This window comes from Abrus precatorius, unplaced genomic scaffold (genome assembly GCF_003935025.1).
Source record: "Abrus precatorius isolate BTA unplaced genomic scaffold, Abrus_2018 Scaffold9, whole genome shotgun sequence".
NCBI classification, from domain to species: Eukaryota; Viridiplantae; Streptophyta; class Magnoliopsida; order Fabales; family Fabaceae; genus Abrus; species Abrus precatorius.
The window spans coordinates 6,166,049-6,184,677 of record NW_020874439.1 but is presented as its reverse complement, the minus strand read 5'-3'; the positions used below and the strand labels follow the sequence as shown (position 1 = coordinate 6,184,677).

At 31.1% G+C, this 18,629-nt stretch overlaps 1 pseudogene; it reads left to right on the top strand.

Moving 5' to 3' along the window:
• The first annotated feature begins 1,435 nt into the window (after nt 1-1,435).
• Nucleotides 1,436-9,122, top strand: LOC113850670 (annotated as a pseudogene).
• The last annotated feature ends 9,507 nt before the right edge of the window (nt 9,123-18,629 follow it).

Below are 18,629 nucleotides of genomic sequence, written 5' to 3'. Positions count from 1 at the left end.
TTTGACTCACGTTAATTTTTAGAAGAACTAAAACTATTTTTAAGCGTTATTAATGTTTAGTATTTTTGTTCATGTTAGAATATTTTCTCGCTCGGTGTTTTTGTATCACCAACATGTAAAAGTCATATGCTAAATTTGTGTCAAACAATTCACTTTACCCAGCAAGTTGTTAGTTAGATCATGTTTAGGTTCTCACAGGCCTGTAGTGTATATTTTCTTCTTGTTTTGAAGCAACGATTCTTTGAATGTCGCACTAAAGAATTTAAAGTGAATTTATTTATTAATTGAACAAGTTTGTCATCAGAATATATATATATATATATATATATATTATATTTTAAAATTTTATTTTATAATAAATTTTTTAAAATTTTAACAAACACTATAGTTTATTTTTTAATATAGCTTTACTGTACAAAAAGTGCCATTCTAGTTAAATAAAAAATAAGAAAGTTGTCACGTGGTAAAAATTATCTCAAATTAAAAATTTTAAACATTATTTTAGTAATGATTTGTTTTAAATGTAACCTGTTATGCTTAGAAAGTTCCATTTAGTTATTAAAAAATGTTTGTTAGTAAAATAATGGTAAATATATGTTTAATATTTATAAATATAGTAAAATTTGGTTTCAATCTTTTACTTTATGTGTGTGTTAGTTTCAATTTTTATAATTTAATTTTTTATATAGTACTTGTCACTACTTGATGATATAATATGACCCACTACTCACAGGGACAAAGAAATTTGCTTTTAAATTTTAGAAAGATAAAATAAAATTTGGAGGCATCAAAACAAAAATTAAACACAATTCCGTACAAGGACAAAAACATAGTTGAAATCAATAAAATTATGTTTACGAGGAGAGGGGATAAAGGCCTTGTTTGGGAATTAGAGGAAAGAAAGAGTTTGTGTTTTTCTAAACAATCTTAACACTAGTTTTTTTTAGATTCTTCATTTTGGATGTTTTTTCTCTCTTATTCTTTTATATTTTACGATTAAAATTTTAATTTTTAAATATTAATTTTTTAAATGAGAATTTTTTTAAAAATTATAAAAAATAAAAATAATTTTAGAAAAAATATTTATTTTTTGTCTTTTGAAAATAAAAAAAATAAAAATATAGAAATAAAGAATATAAAAATATAAAAATATTATTTATATAATTAAACTTCATTATCATTCCTTTTCAATATTACACATTCAAATATTAAGAGATTTAAGGTAGTTGGTGGAAAGGTAGAAGAAATTATTGAAAAGTTCCAATACAATACTTCACTAAGTTGTTTTCGTTTGAGAGCTTATTAATAAGCAAACAAAGGATTACATGACTTGCTTATATGCTTAGTTAGTCTTATATTCACACATTTACCCATTTTGCTTCACTGTCGTTGACACTTTGTGACCTGTGATTTAGACAAGCGAGTGAGATACATAATGGGGACTCCAAAGGATCACATTGAAGAGATAAGAAGGAACAAGTTCTCTATTGGGGGCACACCAAACCCGTTGATTGAAGAGTTTCACCAAGCTATTAAAAATCTCTCTGTTGAACTCTATGCCAAAGATGTTCATTTTCTCGCGGAACTCATTCAGGTACCCACTCACTACTTAATTTTAATTACCATCATTCTCATTTTCTCTTCTTTGTTTATTTAATTATATATTTGAAAAGTATGACTGAGTACTTACACGTTTGATCGGAAGTATTATTTATAATTAACTTAGAATTTTATATAATAAATTTGATCATTAAATTGTTGAAATAAACTATTTTTTAAAGTTTGAATAACTCATTTGAGAACGTATGTTTTTATAACATTGATTTGTTTGCTTGAATTGTATGTCTCTAAATTGCCATGTAACTACCAAGTCACACAAAGAAGCTGAGTGCTAATAATGTCCACTACACACAAATTTGATTTTATTGATTACCATATTATTAGCAGCTAAAGTATGATTATATTACTTAAGTTCTATTTTGCTATATGTTTTCTTAAACTATGGTCTTTTATATTTCCCTGTTTTTGGTTTTACTTAAACAATTTTGTTTTCCATAAATTAAAATAGTATTAGATGTTGGATTAAACTTTTGTTTATTGTTTTTCCTTTTTAATCATTTGTTGGTATGTATTCATTAAAATTTTTGTTGTCACATATAATAGCTATTTAATTTATTTTATTTAAGACCAAAAGCTTTTACTAAAATTGTTTTCATATCATTTTTTTTAACTAAATGTGTTTACATAAAGTTTCAACAGAACAATGCAGGGTAACAATATCCATACAAATCTCTTAACAGAAAAATATTAAGTGCAGTCTAACATATTATAATAAAAAGACTCTTTCGTTAAAATATAGTTGTCATATGATCTGCTTTTGCTTTGCTTCCTTGCTGCAATTTCTGTGAGCACTTCTAGTTTAGTTTTTAGCTATATAACTAGTACTCGCATGCATTTTTATAAATAGAATAAAAGAAAATACATAAAATGTCATTTTAATTCAGTTTGGTATCTTATACAGTTTGTTATGACATTCAACACTTTTCATTGTAATATTTGGCAGTTCTCCAATTATTTAATGTAGAGACTTTGATGAAGATATCCACTCCTAATTATCTGTTCAATCATGTATTACCTTCATTGATACACTTACTAGAAATGATGCAATTATATTAATTGTAGTGGCTGATTTACCATCACAAATTTGTTGTTACTTTCACAGAATGCTGAAGATAATCAGTATTCTGAAGGAGTGAGTCCTTCACTTGAGTTCATCATAACTTCTAAGGACATAACAGCTACTGGTGCTCCAGCCACATTATTGATTTTCAACAATGAAAAGGGTTTCTCCCCTAAAAACATTGAATCTATATGCAGTGTTGGACGGTCCACGAAGAAAGGGAAAAGGAGCAGTGGTTACATAGGCGAGAAAGGTACATTCTCTATCTTAATTCTTAAATGTTTCTGAAAGAGTTTGTATATTATTTCAATAGGGACGTGTCAATGGTCATGCCTTCAGTGAAGATTAGTTACATAATTAAATTGTATTTAAATACCAGTCTAAATTGTTCATATATGCACATAACTAGCTTCAATCAACTCAGTGCCTAATAACTTGTTGCATCAAAATAATGCTTGTAATTGTTACTGTTTTAGTATTTCTCGTTCCAAATATGGTTCTCATTACTCAAATTTAAACATGTTACTATCTTTTGAAAGCACAAGTTAATAAATTAGCATGATTAGTGTAATGTAAAAAAAATTCTGAATCAAGGGCTAAAAGATTGTGCATAACAGTGGCCAAATGAAACAAAATGATGCAAATCAATGACACAATCACTTGTATGGTTGAATTGCAGGAATTGGTTTCAAGAGTGTATTTCTGGTTACTACTCAGCCACATATTTTTAGCAATGGATATCAGATACGGTTCAACGAGAATCCTTGTCAACATTGCGGCCTTGGCTATATAGTTCCTGAATGGGTTGAGAAGCCAACCCTTCATGACATAGAGGAGATATATGGTGCTGGTGATAATTCTCTTCCAACTACGACAATTGTCTTACCTCTGAAGCAGGATAAGGTCAATTCGGTGAAACAGCAGCTGTCAAATTTGCATCCAGAAGTTCTGTTGTTCCTTTCTAAGATCAGACACCTTTCTGTCAGGGAAAGTAATCATGATCCAAAGCGGAACACTGTGAACTCTATATCTATTTCAAGTGAAATTAACTTTGTAACAATAAAAAACATGAACGCTGAGTCGTACACACTTCATCTGTCTGCTGAGGAAAATGGTGGTTCTGAAAAGGAATGCAGCTACTATATGTGGAAGCAAAAGTTTCCTGTCAGGTTGGAAAATGTGGTGGAAAGGAGAATGGATGTTGAGGAGTGGACTATTATATTAGCCTTACCAAATCATGAGAGGCTTCATAGGGGAAGGACCTCACCTGGGGTCTATGCATTTCTTCCTACGGAGATGGTCACTAACTTCCCCTTCATAATTCAAGCAGATTTTGTCCTAGCTTCGTCAAGGGAGACAATTCTCTTTGATGATAAATGGAACCAAGGGATACTAGATTGTATTCCTTCAGCATTTATGGATGCATTCAAAACACTTGTCATAGGATCAGATCAAGCACCGTCGTCCAGTTTGGCTTCCATGTTCAAATTCATTCCCATCTATAGTTCTCCTTATGAGAAATTAAATCAAGTGAGGGAGAAAATCAAATCAAAACTGCTTGATGAAAAAATTATTCCTATTGAGACATACAAAGAGCAGAAGCATTTCTGTAAGCCTTGTGAAGTTGGAAGGCTACTGCCTCAATTTTGGAGTATTTTGTCTGAGGCTCGTGCGCAAGGAGTGCTCTTGCTTAACCTATCATCTCATGATGGAAGGAAAATTTTGAGTTCTTCATTTGATAAAAGCCAGTATGATGGAATACTAAATTTTTTAGGAGTTCAACAGGTCGAAGGTGATTGGTATGCAAAGTGCATTCAAAGTTCCAATCTTGTGGATGGAGTATCTGAGGATGCTTATATGAAGCTTTTACAGTTTGTTGCAACAAACTGGGTAATGAAGTTTGCTGGATCCAACATGGTTAGCATTCCATTGTTGAAGTACGTGTGTTCTGACGGGAGCCTGTCCTATTTCAGTGTTTCTGATTGCACCTACGGTGGAAAGCAATTAGTTATAGCAGACCCGAATCAGCCTTGTCCTTGTTCCTGGATGATCGATTGGAACAGGGAGTTTTCAGGTGCATCCAACCGTTTTTTTTGCCAGAATTGACACAGCAAGCTATCTTGCATTTTCCCCACAGGAAAATTTTGTTGGAATGGCTGGAAAATAAATTTAACGTGATTACTTTGAATGTGCACTCTTTTGCAAATTCGCTTTGCAGTTCTATTAAAGGAAACTGTAAACGTGCCATTACATATGCTCACTTCTTATATCATTCTTTGTCTAACGGTTACTTATCCAGTCGGGAGGTTGATGGCTTGGTTACTTCTATGCCACTTGTTGACAACTATGGACATGTGACTAAGAGTAGAAAAGGGGTCCTTTTACCAGCAAATGTGAGCAAATGGGCAGACTTGATTGTTTCTAATCCATGGACAAGTGAAAATTACGTTGAGCTGGGAAAGGAATATTTACAGCAATCTTGTTATGCGAGCCAATCCACAGACTATAAGGAACTAATCGAATTCCTGAAAGATCATGTTAATGCTTCTGATATACCTGATATTTATCCTCCAAATGCTGGCTTTTCTGCTGTGGATGCACCACTTACCAAAGAAAATGCCTTTTTACTTTTGGATTGGATTCGGAACCTGAAGTATAGGGGAGTGCAGCTACCAAAGAGGTTCTTGAAATGCATAGAGGAAGGTAGCTGGCTTAAAGTTACAGTCAATGGATGGAATCCACCCTCAAAATCATTCTTAATTCACTCATCATTAGGAAATATTTTGCAAACCGGTTCTGCTCTTGTTGACATTCCACTTATTGATGAGAGCTTCTATGGGAACAGAATAAATGACTACCAAGATGAGTTGAAAACAATTGGGGTGATGTTCAGTTGTGAGGAAGCATGTAAATTTATTGGAAGAGAACTAATGTCTCGGGCACGTGGGGCTTCTTTCACTTTAAGCAGGAATCATGTTCTTTTGATGCTTGACTTCATCCAATATCTGAAGCGAAATTATCTTCCTTTTGACCAATTTATTGACAGCATCAGGGAGGAAAGTTGGCTAAGGACAACTCTTGGTCTCAAGTCTCCTATAGGTTCAGTATTGTATGACTCAGGATGGGAAGCTGCTTCACAAATTAGTGATATCCCTTTCATTGATAAGGCTTATTTTGGTGAGGAAATATATAATTTTAAAGAGGGTCTCATGTTTCTGGGTGTGATAGTTGGCTTCAATGAAAACTACCAACTTGTCATTGACCATTTAAAATCACCCTCAGATTTGGCCAATTTGAAAGCTGAGGCTGTTCTTATGATAATGGAATGCTTAAGATTCTCGCGTGCCTCTAATAAACTTGTAAATTCACTCAAGGGAACGCCCTTCTTGAAGACAGACATGGGCTTCAGAATACCAAGTGAATGTTTCTTGTATGATCCTGTATGGGGCTGCATTTTGGAGGTGTTCAATGGTCTTCCTGTTATAGATCACAAATTCTATGGAGAGAATATTTTCACTTACAAAGATGAATTGAAACAAATAGGAGTGGTGATTGATTTTGAGGAAGCTATCCAAAAATTTTCTTGTGTCTTCGAACAGAAGGCATCACAAACTTCCTTTAATCAACAGCATGTTAAATCATTTCTCTCATGTTGTAGGCTGCTGAAGGGAACTGAATACAAATTTCCTTCCAATTTCTCAATCATCATACGTAACGAGAAGTGGTTGCAAACCAGGGTTGGTGTTTATAGGCGTCCAAGAAAATGCATTTTATATGGTCCAGAGTGGCAAGCTATATCTACAATAACTTGTCTTCCTTTTATTGATGACAGTGACAACTGTTATGGTCAAGAAATATACAAGTACAAGGAAGAGCTGAACAGCATTGGTGTTGTTACTGAATTGAAAGATGGGGTGATGTTTGTGCCTAAGTGTTTGGAATTTCCTTTAGATCCGTCCATCATTACTCCTGAAAGTGTGTTAGCTTTTCTGGGATGCATCAGACTTTTAATGCACAGGACTACTCTTCTCATTGAAGATGACTTCAGAAAAAGACTGTCCATAAATTGGTTGAAGACACATGCTGGTTATAGGCCACCGGATAAGTGTTTGTTGTTCGATTCCAACTGGAATTCATTCTTGAAGCCAATTGATGGGCCTTTCATTGATGAGAATTTTTATGGTCCCAAAATTTCATCTTACAAGAAAGAACTCAATGCGATTGGGGTCATTGTTGACATTGAGAAAGGGTGCTTCTTGGTTGCTTGTCACCTTGAGTGCCTCTGTGATTATAACACTATCATGCAAGTATATAGGTACTTCCTTCTGCTCTAAAGAAGCTTCGTCTCTCTTAGTTTTTTCAGTTTTAGAAATTATATTAGAGGAGATATCTGTTGTATTTTCTCTGTGATTATAGGTACTTAAGTAAATACAAGTGGAAACCAGAAGATAAATCTGCCCCAAAGATTTGGATTCCAGAAGATGAAATCTGGGTGAATCCTGAAGAATGTATCATACATGATCAGGATAAACTTTTTGATTCAAAATATTATGTTTTGGGAGATACCTATGAAAAGAATATTCTTCCTTTTTTCTCATTTGCCATGGAAGTGAGGAACAAGCCTTCAATTGATGATTATGTTGACCTATGGAATGATTGGGAGAATTCATTGGAACAACTGTCATACGATGAGTGCTCTAAGTTCTGGATGTTTATGCTGAAACATGTGAGCTCAAGTGTGGAGAAGAAACTCTCTGATAAGTTGATGAAATTGCCTGCAACATCAGGCAACAATGAAATATTTTTGTTGCATAAGGAGGATGTTTTTATTCCTGATAACCTTTATCTGAAGAGGCTTTTTGAGAATGAGAATGTTTTTGTCTGGTTTCCTCAGAACATGGCACCATTGTCCAGGTGTAAATTGTTTGACATCTATAGAAAAATTGGTGCTCAAAATATCTCTGAATCTTTGTCTAAGGAAGAGTCATTCTTACTGAATGACAATGAATTCAATCAGGTTGATGCTAGTAATATTTTCAACATGAAGGGGTTAGTCAAGCTTATTCTTGGTTTTCTTGCCTGTTCTAGCCTCAAAATGGAACCAGATGAGAGGCACAATGCTGTTCAAGGCCTACTCAACCTTAGTTTCTTTGAGACAATGAAGCCAGTCACTGTAAGCTATAGTTTATCACTGACATCAGGTGACATCATTAGCAAGAAGGCAAACAGAATGGTGCGGTGGGAAAGGGAAAGTTCCAAGTTTTTCACTCAGAAGATGAATTGGCATCTTGGAAATGGGATTTTGATGAAATATGCTACCTATTTCTCTGAAGCAATATCAGAGGGCGTTTTGCGCGAGAATCATGATCATGTTCCTGCACTATCTGAGCTGATCAAGTTGGGTTGTCTGCTGAAGTTCAACAATGAGGCAATTGAATTTCTTATGGAGTCCAAGAACTTGCAGATTTTTGGTGAAGATCACGAGTTCCTTACTTCTGGCATTGATATTGACACTGCCACATCAGTTTGTAAGAAAAGAAAAGAGATGGATAACAATAGAGATATCTGTTTTGACCAACACACTGTAAGTATAATTCTAACTAGCTAGCATTATATTCATATTTTAGTGTTTGTATCTTAGCCGTTTTTTGCATCTTTTTGTTAGCCTGTTGGAGCAAAGTTTTCTTTGACGTCCGAAAAGACACAGGTAATTTTGCTTGCTGCTGAGAAGCACACAGAGGTATATCCAAGATGTTTTTCAGAAGAAAATTACAGTAGACAAGACTGTGAAGTTATTCGAAACCATATTGCCACTACAATGAATAAAGAATGTCAATATTCGGTTGAAGAGGTTAGAAAATTATAACTACTAGTATCATTTTAAATTAGTTTTTAAATACTCCAAAATTTTCTATTTACTGCAATACTACATAACTATAATTATAAAAAATAATTCCTAGGTATGGGAAACATTGACAAAAGCCCAATTGCTGTTCCTCGAGTATTGTAAAATAATGACTGCTGATATCAACGGAGTAAATTTTGATGTGGAAACTGGTGAAGCTTTTCCATCTCATCCAATGTTTGAATCTGTGAGTTGTTGATTGCAAATAGCCAACTTTGAGTTAATTCTCATCCATAGTTCTTATTATTAAGTTGTTAATTCTTATATGTGATAAATTTACAGCATAAGGCGTCGCTCTTCTGCTTCCAGCATCAAGAAGTGATTAGTAATTTTAAGATTTTGAGAAAAGTTTTCAAATACACTTGGGAAAGTTTGATTTTGGAATCACATGACCCTGAAAATGAAAATAGAACTACGGCTCCTCGAGGGAATGGAAATGAAAATACAACTTCTGATTCCCAAAGGAAGCGTGTCCGTTTTTCACCTTCCTCATTGACGCTTGCAGACCCATCTAACTCCAATGCAACAGAAAGGTGAAAAAATAAGCAAAGGTAATGCTTTGTCTTCCTCCCATTTGACAACATACTTTATATTCGTGTCAACCTCACACCTCAGTTTGACGTGGTCTACTATCTACAACATGAGTTTTGACGTGGTCTCGTTAACTGTGTATTTACTGTTTTGATTTCATGCTGAAAGGCTACTTTGATTTTGATCTGCGTAGAGTGCAGATTTTAACCTTTTTTTTTTTTCTTTCTAGGAATCATATCCTTAGCCTTAACATTGTATAGATAAAAAAAAATGCTTTATATTAATTTCATGCATTTGAATGAACCATAAAATTTAATAAATTTGAATTATTCTACCCAAACAAAACATTTAGTGTCCGTTTGGCGTATAGAATTGAGTATGGAATTGGACGTTAGAACTGGAATTGATTTTTAGGATTTTAATTATCATATTTGGATGTCCATTTGAAATTGGAATTATAATTCTATGGACTAATTTCATGAACTTCTAGGATAACTAAATCTCCCTTACTTCAATTCCTAACCTGCATCCTGTGAATTTGAATTCTTAATATCATATTTCACAAATACATTCTCACCTATTGTGTCTTTCTCATCTTCTCTTTGTGGCTTATAATTCTCATCTTTATCTCCATGGTTCCTCACCTTGTCTCCGTGCTTCCTTGTTTTTTTTTTTTTTCTATTCTCTTCTTCTTCATTTTACATTGGTTATGTTAAATTCTGTAGAGAATAATCCTAATAAATCTAACCAATTCCTGATAGCTCAACTAACTAATTTTATTAAATCAGCAAAAATTAATTATTTCCTCTTCTTTTGTATATATTGTTAGAATTACTCTTTGTAAGATAGGTTGAGAGATTATTGTTCAGTTTTTTAGATACTCTGTTTTTTCTGAGCAATAAAAAATTTTGAATCACTTCTTGATATATGTAAGCTTCATGACCATGGAAAAATTAATTTTTTACATATTATAAATAAAAGTGATTTTTCCTTTTCCTTCTCCTTTCTAGTTATTCTTATTCTTTTTTTACATTTTCTTCTTTCTTTTTTTATTTTTTTTTTACATTTGTTTCCTATTTGTTTTTTAGTCTTCTTTCATCCTCCTTTTTTAATTTCTCCTTTTTCACTGTGTCATATTGCTATCTTGCATTTACTGCAAACTATATTATATTGTTATTATGCACTTTTTATATTTACCACAAACTATATTTTTTATGTTAATTGTATAATAAATTGTTTAATATTTTTCTTGAATTGTTAGATGTAAGAGAAAATATTATAAACTCAAGAACTCTTAAGAGTAAAAGTGAAACAAAAAAGAGAAAATTAGTACTAGATGCAATAGAGTGATAAAGACACAATAAAAATATACTTTTAAGGCGATTATACATGAGACTGATAAAAATTACTCTAATTAATTACGTCTTATCATGTAAGCATAGAAGAATCTGTTGTAACATTTCTATTTATTTTAGCATGAGGTCTTAAAATGAGAGTTCTCGGAAGCACTTATATTCAATTTATATTTTTAATTTTGAGAATTTAATTATTTTTGTGAGCATTTATATGCTTTCATCTAATTCATAGTTTATAACATAATATTAAATTTTAATAATAAATTAAACATAAAAAATAAATTTACTGTATCATGATTTTTGAAAAGAAATATGAAGTTATTATCTTTAACAATTTATTTAATTATAATTTTGTATAATTTAGTTAACACATTATTTTTGAAAAAGTTATTAAATAAAATTTTAATGTAAAATTAAAGTTTTTAAAAAATTTTAATGTTACATATTTTAATTCTACATTCTAATTCTTTGAGCACGCCAAACATAGAAACGTAATTCTAAACCAATTCTAATTCTGACGGAATTAGAATTAAAATTATAATTCTGAATATCAATTTGATTCCATACGCCAAACGGACCCTTAGAGAATGATGAAAATTTGATTTAAAGCAATTTACATGCATACTTTTATTCATGTTAATCTCACACCTTAGGCTGATGTGGTCTACTATCTATAACATGAGTCTTGAGGTGGTCTCGTAATGCCTAAATTCTCATTTTGATCCGTGTAGTCATAAAATTTTAAAAATATCATGTTATTCTTTAACTGTCATCTTCGTCGAACATTTAAGTCTTTAGATCCAAATACCATTAATAGACAGTAAATAAATGTTGACATGTCAAGTTAAATGATAGGTGTAATTGATTACATGGCAAAAACGTCATATGTAACATGATATATGTTTTCTTTTCATTTTAATTCTTAAAATTATCACACGTCGGACATTTTAGTACCTTATTCATAAAACCTTTCAATTATTCATCATTCTTCTTCATTGTCCTTGAAACTACCCTTCTCACCATAATCATTCTCAGCATCCTTCTCCCTCTTCCTTACTCTTAGTTACTCTCTCAAGTGCCTGTTACTTTCTTCAAAGTCTCACATGATTCCATTAGCACTTCTCAAAACTCTTCTCTTAACTCTTTGACCTCACCCTTTACATCAACCCACGTGATCTCTATGTTCGAGCGGCTATCATCAGCGTTGCTACACTGGTTTAGGGGTTCATTGTCACTTCTCTAACCTCGACTTATTGTGTTTGAGGACAATTTCCAAGCTCACATAACCAAATGATGGGCAACATTGTTAACGACGCAACATAAAAGCTTAAGGAAGATGGAAAAATGTATATCAATGCAATGATTTGAATTAGAACACTCATGAATGTAACATTTGCATGGGGATTAATCAACAACTCATAATGTAAAATAATAATTTCATACCACCATTTGCAGCAAAAAAAAAAAAATGCAACTTGGAATAGCTAAATAGATAAATTCAAGAGCACTTTCCACCCTTTGAAGCGACCATTGAAGGAAATATCTTACCATGTTTCTTTATGTATATCTGAAACCTATATGTAAATAGTCAATGAAATCATAAGATTGAAATTTGTCCAAACAGTGTCTAAAGCAATGCCTCTACTGCTAACAAAGAAAGCAAATGGTAGCCAAATAGTTTCCACGAGAATAAAGAAGAAGGATGGGCAGTAGAAAGGTTGTAAGAACAAGAGACTAAAATGTCAGGCAGGTAATAATCTCAAGAATTAAAATGAAATGAAAACATGTATCATATTAGATACCATATTTTTGCTATGTAATCAATCACACGTGTCACTTAACATGACATACTATCTAAAGTCAAGAACTAATGTGATATTTTTAAAATTTCAAAGACTAAGATGTTTGACGCTTACTATTGGAGGGATTAAAATGAGGGTGTAGTCTCTCATAATTGTGTATTGCTTTCAGGCTGAAAGGCTACTTTGATTTCCATAAACTTAATTGAATTTGGATGACAACTTGATTGCAGCATAAAGTAGTGCCTTATCTCAATGTGCTTAGTCCTAAAGTGTTGTATTGGGATTTTAGTTAGATTTATTGCACTTGTGTTATCACATCAAAGTTCTTTATTGTTTTTACTTTCCAACTAATAAATCTCCGCAACTGATAATTATCATGGCTTCTTTTTAACAGGCATGACAACAAGGCATGTTGAAGGGTTAGACTAAAACATGTATTTGTAAAACAATTTATTTGGAAGGCAATTATTCTAACTGTTTGCTTCTCCCTTGTGAATGAAACAACCTGTGTTGGATAAATGGAAGTCATTTATGTGTTAACAACATGAAAAAGAAATTAGTCTATATACTGTATTTATAATGGCTACTACTGCACATTCTGCTTGTAGATGCTTCGATCCAAGTTGATTCCAAAAAAATAGTTAATGGTTCTCTGATTGATGGTTGTTTCATCTCTTATTTGTGTGATTTCAATGTTTTTTATAATTCACAATCTTCGTCTTAGTCTTCGTTTCCATGTTCAGAGCAACTTACACTAATTATTAAATCTCAAATTTCCTCCATCACCATTTTGACAGCTTCACTAAGATTATTTAGTTTGAGACAATGTTCAATAGTAATTTCAACGTGTCTATTTCCTACTGCTGTCAATAAAAGATTTTAACAACTATTTATTCGATAAGTACTTAAAAGAAATATATCATTCAATATTTTTGTTACACCATCTATGATTATGAGAAAATAATTTTAATACTCAAGTGAAAATCATCTTTAGGCAAATTAAGTCACATATGCATAATTGCAAATGGAAGAAATAGAATTCACTGCAAAACATGTGAGTATATGAGAAGTTCAGGTTCTCCTCCTCAAATTTTGATTGCCTTATCTTTCCCTGTTATTGTATTTTCAATTTATTTTGAATAATAAATTAATTAGGAAAGTTTAATTTAGAATACTATAATTAATAGTGCCAGAATTTTTAAAACTTTGCTTCTCCCCTTGAATGAATTTGAAGCATTGAGGGGAAAGAGAATGCTAGAATTGTATTATAAACGTGATTTAGTAATTGTATTCTGAAAGGAATGAATTTACGGATAAGTCAATTGTATTTATTTATTTTTCTATAAAATGTTTTATAGAGGCTATTAGTTTCCCTTGACTTTCATTCACCCAAATATGCCAATTTTTTTTTTCAAATTTTGAACATAAAAAATTAAGAATGTACATGATGAGAAATCACTCTACATCAAAAGCACACACCCAGATTTATCAAATGCACAAAACACAGCTAGATGTGACTTGATCAGGTCTTTAGCCTAGTTTTGCAAACATAACCTGGTCTGCAAGACAGGCTCTACTCCACAAAGTTGTCAAAACATTCAACCCAGACGGTTTCGCTAACGCAACTCAATTATAATGGGTAGTGAAGTGAATCTCTTGTTTTCAGTTTTCATTTGCATTTCTCAACATTTGTTTGCCGCTACCCTTTAGAACACAACAACGACACGCTGTTTCTTAAATTAATATGATATTCTTCACTCACTTGTATGTGTCAAGCACTTCTAACACTTGCTTTTATATTTGCAAATGTTGAGTATTAGAACAATTGACTAAGAAACAGGACAATATTTTAGTATTGTATACTTCTTCCATGCATTATAGTCTTCTTTTTAAAACAAAACCTCTTTCTTAATCTGATAAATTAGTTAATTCTGTTAGTAGCTATCCATCACTTTTCTCTACCCTTAATCTGATAGGACGCATCACTATATATACTCAAAACATGAATAATCAAGTCTTCAACAATTTACAAGGATTAAAACATAAACATAATAGTAAAGGAATTTTATTATGTGAACAGAAAAGAACAAATAAGAAGATGCGAAGGAAGCAAGGGATTTTATTTATGATATGAGATATTCAGTAAAAAAAAAAAAACCTCTAAACCATGGGAATTTATTTAGTTACACAATAAGGTATTTTTAAAATTTATTTTTTAAAAATAACTGGATATAAATTCATAAATTATATATAAAGATAGATAAATATTTTTACACTAATCTATAAATATTTATATTACTTAAAAATTATATTTCACTCATTATATATTTTTAAAAAATATTGTATAATCATATTGTAACGTATTGGTGATTATTTTCAACACTCTTGGTAAGCAGACCAAGTTTCATTGTAGTAATACAGTATCCATCTTCAAGGATTTTGTGATAAAAGTAATTTCTTGTGTTGATTCATAAATTTGTTTTATAAATTAATTCTAATGTGATACATGATGTATTAGAAATTATTTTTAGTAATACTTTGATTATTTTATAAAATGAGGATTTAGTGGGCGATGGAAGCTCACCTTTATAAATACTTTCAGGTAATGAAAATGAAGAGATAAGAAAGGTGAATCCGTTCTAGGATCATACTCGCATTGGACAGTAAAAAAAGAAACTATTCTGTTAGGATTTATTTGACTGGAAAAGCTGTAATGATATTAATTATGTTTCTATTCAGAGCTAATCATAATATATAATTATTTTTAATGTTGATTTTAAAATTGATAAATTTTGAAAATTCTCATAAACGATGATTTAAAGTACATATACAATAGTTAATAATTAATCGTTAATATGAAATTTTAGCTTTATTCTAATTATAAATTAAAAATATTGAAAATGCATTTTTAATTTTATTATGAATGAGATTTATGTAAAAAAAATTAATATTTACTGATTTTTATTGGTTTAGATTTTATATACACAAAAATCTTTCTAAATCATATATTTCTTTTACTTATTTTAATCAAATTGTATTGATATCTGTACGTTTAAATTAGAAAATTATTTAAATAAAGCGTGGACGTTACAATTACAATAAAAAATAATAGAATAATTTATTTAAAATAAATAAAAATAAAGTTATGAATTCACGGTTGGCAGGAAATAGTCTTTGGGAGCATTGAATGGAGAATAATATGATTTTCTTTGAAAGAACTTAAAAGAATAACCATTAAAATCTGGCCAATAAATTGTTGAATGAATGACCAAGAAGATTGAACAGTTGCAATAAGAAATGAAAGAGAAAGATAACATTCTACACCAGTTGTGTTGGATGGTCAGATACCATGAATTGGGAATCTATTTGTAATTGTGACGCAACTTCTATTCACAAATAGTAAGTTGCGAGCAATTATAGAGCTAGAAGAATGTAGTAGTTAACAGGTGAAGCTTGATCTCATAAATTGAATATCTTCTTTTAATTGTTTAGAATGATTCAAAGTTAGGAACACTGTGAATCTTAGAATGATACTCAGAAATGCATTTAAATTATATTTTAAAAGTTAAAAGAATTTTTTTAATTTTTTAATGTTAAAATAATTAAATAATTATTTTAATATTTAAATTATAATTCTTTTTTATTATTTTAAAACTAAATTAACTAATAAAATAAATATAAATATACACGTGTAAATATATGCAACGCATTGATATGTTATATGTTTACTAATGACTCGTATTGTTGTAATTAAAAATAAAAGTTTTCAACTTGTCATTGAGATCTCACGAATAAAATAAAAAAACGAGAAAAACTAAAAATAAAAAGAAAAAGAAGTAGAAAGTTAAGAGGGTAGTATGCAAAAAGTCATGTTTCATGATTAGGGTGTGGAACAGAGTGTATTTGCAATTATTAAGCAGTAACATCTTTCTTTGCAATTTCGCATCCAAAACTACAAATAAGTTGGTAGGAATATATATCTTACTGCATTTATAAACACATCTTTAAGAAAGTATAAAAAAAACAACAAATTAATTATATGAAAAATAATTATACGATTATAAATTCAGGAGATAAAACATCTGACTACTACATCCTAGCTCACAATGGCCAGCAAATTACTGTCTTATGAAGAGAAGTTGCTTTGCCGTACCAAATAGATTTCCAATTCATGGCATCTGACCATCCAACACAACTGGTAGAGTGGAATACTGTCCAATCTTCTTGGCCATTCATACAACAACTTATTGACCAAATTTAATTGACCATTATTTCCAGTTCTAGCAGAAGGATTGAAGAATGCACATAGGAAAGCTTATTTCGAAGGCCTCTAATGTTGTCTCTCAAGATCGGAAATCCAAAAATGATTGGACTTAAAAAAGGTGAAACAAGGGTCACAAGTAGCTTGCACAGAAAAAAAGAAAGATATTTTAGGGCTTCTAATATTGTCTATCAAAAGAAGTCACATTTCAAGAGTGTGACAGAAGTCACATGCAACACAAGGGCATTTGCATGATCATGTAGAATGCTTAATTCCAATTCACAGAGTCAACTTAGTAAGGATATAATACTCGATGAAAGTCAAGTCATGAATATAAAGTCATGAATATAGAATTTGGCGAAGAAATTATTTTAGATTTTTAGAGACACAGTTAACAAACACCATAATTCTAGGATTGATGAAAGAAATGAAGAGAAGCTTATGGTGAAAGTGATGGGGATACATCCCCAATGCTTAAGTCTCATTCTCTTACAACTCACTTTGTTATGATATTATAATTTAAAGAACTTTCAATTCTCTCTTAAAATATTAGAAGAGCTTATAACAAGAGGGGACAAATGCATGTTAAGGATCTTATTAATAGATACTAGCCTATAATAATTTTTTCTTTCTGAGACTTACATTGAATTTACTAAAACTTCTCATACTTGGACGTGAGTGGGTTATTTACTCATCTCAGTGGTTGAGACCCAAGGGCACTTAGATGGTTTATAGATTTTTGCTCAAGAAAATAATTAGTTTAGTCTTATGTTCACTCATATTGACCCTCATTTTATCACCATTAAAATAGAGATAATAGACAAAGAATGACACTACTACACTTGTGTTATGCCAGCTCTATTGCCACTAGAAGAGAAAAAATGTGGATAACTTTAAGTGGTGTTTATGCCAACTGTTCTACTCCATAGATATTGATTTGGAGATTTCAACGAGTTGCATTTTTCTTGTAAGCAAAAAGGTGAGATTTTTTTTTCATACCACAATGTTCAATATCAGACTTACTTAATGAGTATGACTTAACCAATATTCCTTTATTAAGTTGCGTATTCACTTGGCATATGAATAATAATGGTCAACATTATTTTTTGAAGAAATTTGATAGAGGTGTAACTAATCTTAGTTAAGGAGATTTCTAGAAGTTTTTGCTAAGACACTTATTCTTTTGCACTATGATCATAGGTTGAAAGATAGTAAGACGATGAAGTATTGTTAAATCCACGTTGTAAGTTGATTTATATTTTTAGTTGTAAAGAAAGTTAGAATAGTCGAAGAAATGCATAAAAGTAAGCTAAAATGACTATTTTTCTCCTAGAAGCTTCTTAGAAGTAAAAGATGAAATTCATTTGTATTTTATAGCAAAATAAGTGATTATATGTGTTTTTAAGGTAGAAATGCCAAGGTAAAAGATTGAGCAAAAGTAAAATAGAATGCTGAAGCATGATGTGAAGATGAAGATGCAAGTTAGGACATCTAGTTATGAATGTCCTAACATTCAATCTTTGAAGAATATTTTAAAAGATGCGAGTTGGAGCATTCGGTTTTCGATTATAACATGCATTCAATCTTCCCGATTGGAATTATTTTCTTTACCACATGCAACTTTTCATTTGATTACCACAATCAACATAAACACTTCACTTTGGAGCTTGTGAGAAGTCCATGATGATATTTTCATTGGTGAGTTTAATACAAAGGTAATTCAACAATTAATTCACCCTCTTAACTCATTTCTAAATATTATATTTTAAAATGATATCATGTATTCTTCAAGTATCAACAAAAGATAGCATGCCAATTGATTGTTTCGTAAATTTAAGTAAAGATTGTTTGCTTTCAAGACAAAATAGTTATGCTCAAGTCAAATCTCTACATAAGGTGTAGATGGATTTGAATGTTAAACATTTTAATTGGATTTTGACGCAAGTGTAGTTGAAGAATAGTGTCCTATGATGAATACCAATTTTTATCCAATTCAAGTGGTTCTTAATCACATGAAATTATCAATTGTGTATGATCGCAAGCAAGTAAGCTAAGGAAATTACGCACCAAATGTAACACCTTATATTTCTTTCCT